The sequence below is a fragment of the Mus pahari genome, chromosome 2 (assembly GCF_900095145.1).
Source record: "Mus pahari chromosome 2, PAHARI_EIJ_v1.1, whole genome shotgun sequence".
In the NCBI taxonomy this organism is placed as follows: domain Eukaryota; kingdom Metazoa; phylum Chordata; class Mammalia; order Rodentia; family Muridae; genus Mus; species Mus pahari.
In genome coordinates, this window is record NC_034591.1 from 20,332,533 (window position 1) to 20,335,974 (window position 3,442).

Below are 3,442 nucleotides of genomic sequence, written 5' to 3' on the forward strand. Positions count from 1 at the left end.
TTAGAGTCACACCAAGGTATTTTATATTATTTGTGACTGTTGTGAAGGGTGTTGTTTCCCTAATTTCTTTCTCAGCCCATTTGTCCTGCATGTAGAGGAAGGCCACTGATTTGTTTGAGTTAATTTTATATCCAGCTACTGCACTGAAGCTGTTTATCAGGTTAGGAGTTCTCTGGTGGACTTTTTAGGGTCACTTATGTATACTATCATATCATCTGCAAATAATGGTATTTTGACTTCTTCCTTACCAATTTGTATCCCCTTGATCTCCTTTTGTTGTCAAATTGCTCTGGCTAGGACTTCAAGTACTATATTGAATAGGTAGGGAGAAAGTGGCAGAGGTGTGGTTTTACCAGAGGAGTCTGGTGTCTGAGGCAGAAGTCAGCACCACGAAGGCCGGAGGCAATCTGGCCACCTCTGAGACTGATGGACAGACGCAGCAATGCCTGAACCTCAGCTCTTACTGAAGCTCTGCTTTTAATTGTAAGCCAAAATTGAAAGAAAACCTTAGGCTAGGTATGGTAATGCACCCCTCTAAAGTCCCAGACTTGGGATGTAAAGCAGAGGGTATAGAAGTTCATCCTTGGCTATACACTGTGTTTGAAGTAAGACCCTGTCTACAAAGAACAAAAACGAAAAAAACACAACCAAACAACACATAAGGGTTAGCAGGCTGGTCTATTGGGTGGGCCTTTGCTCCCAAAGAACCAAATTTGATCTCTGAAGTCCACTTCCATGCCCACACATTTACATAGATCTGAAAACACACATACATAAACAAATCAATTAATGTGTATAATTTTAAAACATACAATACATATACACACATATTTGTTTTGTTTTCAATTTATAGATAATGACTATGCACGTTATAGATGCCAATAGATGTATACAATATGAAAAAGCTCAGGCTGGGCACTGTTGCGTACACCTTCAATCTCAGTACCCATGAAGCAAACTCAGGTGGATCTCTGAGAGTGGCAGGTAAGCCAGGGCTACTTCATAAGAGGCTGTCTCAAAAGCAAAACAAACCCCCCAATATACACACATACATGCCATATGGTCATTGTCCTTGCCTGCCTGCTTGCATATGCTATAACTGGGCCTGAAGGTCCACGAAGGACCCAGCTCCTCCTGAGCTAAAGTCTCATTTCCTCTTTAATAATTTACTGGCAGGCCCTCAGAACGTTGATTCAGGGAGGTTTTTTTGCTTTTGTTTTACATCATGATGTATGTATATAATAAAGATAAACCCAGTCTTCAGTGATTTACAGACTATGCCAGGAAATACAAAAGGAGCTCAAATCATCTTCTGGTGATAAAATGCAATGAAGTGCTTAACACAAAACAAGTCAACAGGCAAAGCTTCCTTCCCATGGATGGAGGTACAGCATCAGCACACAGGAGCCAGTTGTCAGGGCACCAAGTGCCAGAGCCTGGATGATTTGATCAGCACAAGTGTGATGGATAATGGCCCAAAGGGTAAAATAAATATACATGATATCATACTGATCCATGGAAATGACTGACTAAATGAATAATTGGGGGTGATAGACAAATCTTCATACAAGGCTTTCAGACAGTTCATGTAGATTCTCACCATGGAGAGTAGCTCCTTTCTCCTTTTGTGTGAGGTGCACTTCATGACTTCCTTTCACAGAATTCAGCACAGAATGAATGAAGGAGAAAAAGCAGCATTACAGAGGAAACCTGCTATGTTAGTGACTATTTTTTGCTAAAAACAAAACACCAAAACAGACCAAAACAACCCACATTGACCAAAAGAATTTTATAGAAGACCGAGATTATCTTGACTTAGGTAATAGACAGAGACCTCTTTCTGGGGAAGACACTGCATGGTAGGAGGAGGCTGAATGATCACATTTTCATCCTTACAGGAAGCAGAGAGCACAGAAAGTGGACAGAACAAGGCCGTGATCCTTCAAAGCCAGTTTTACTGCTGTACTTCCTCCAGCAAAGCACAACTTGAACTAAAGGCTCCATAATGCCCTCAAACAGCACCACCAATGGGGGACAGAGTGTTTAAATACATGAGTTCTCGGAGGACTTGTCTCACTGAAACCACCACACCTGAAAAGCTTATCACAAGGTTTATCATAAAGTGGCACAACAGTAAACCATGCTGATGTGTGGATCTTGGATAAGAGGGGATGGGACTTCTACCTAACCTCTGTGGGCTCCTTTTCCATACCCATGACCCCAACCTAATCATGAGAAAAAACTTCAGGCAAATCCCAAGGAAGGGCCATCCTACAAAACACCTGACAGTGTCGTGAAACTCCCTGTGAGGAAAATCTAGCCAGGAATAGTGTACCCCTGTAACCCCAGGGTTCACCACTTGACTCTTGAACCCACTCTAGTTAGCTACATTGCAAATACCAGATCAGTCTGGACAAAACCTATCTCAAAACAAACAAAACCAAACAATCAAGGAAGGTCTTTGCATGCATCACAGCAAGAGAAGAACAAGAAGAGTATAACGCAACTGGGCATGAGTTCCTGGCTAGGAACCTGTAACAGACTTGGAGACATTAGTAGAAGACCAAAGCAATCAGAATATAACACAGACTTTGAGAACGGAGATGAGGTAGGTGTGGCAGTGCACATGGTAGGCTGAGACAGGAGCCTTGTCATCTTGGGCTATACAGTAAGACTTTGTTTCAAGGAAAAAGTATTAATATTTGTGTATTAAATGCAACAAATACGTCATACAAAGATGCTCATGTATATATGCCTGATACATGGGAATGCTTCTAGCTGTTTTCTATGTTTTTCTTTGAATATAATTTGCTTTTATGTTTATTTATATTTCTATTTTGTATGTATGGGTATTTTGCCTTTATGTGCATCATGAGGCCAGAAGATGACATTGAATTCCCTAGGACTGGAGTTATGGTCAGTTGCGACCTGCCATGTGGGTGCTTGGAATAGAACCTAGGTCTTCTACAAGAGCAGCGGATACTTTTAAGTACTGCGCCATCTCTGCAGCCCCATAAAATTCCTTTTTAAGTGAAGTCTACCAGAAAGTTTTGGGTCTGATTGAGATCCTAGCTCAATGAAGAAGGTAGAAGGACCCTGAAGGGTTCTCAGCGACAACCTTCAGCTCACATGTGCACTCACTCCCCCTTGTGTATGCGCCCACACACATTCAAACATCACACACACATGAACAATAAAGTCTGTTAGGATGTATACACATAAGCTAATTCCAGCCCTAGGGATACAGAGCTAAGAGGAGGTAGGTTCTTCACAGCTGCAGAACAAGTTAGAGCCTTTGTATATAATGCCCTGCCTTGAAAAGCCAAGAATTGGCCGGGCGTAGTAGCGCACGCCTTTAATCCCAGCACTCGGGAGGCAGAGGCAGGCAGATTTCTGAGTTCGAGGCCAGCCTGGTCTACAGAGTGAGTTCCAGGACAGCCAG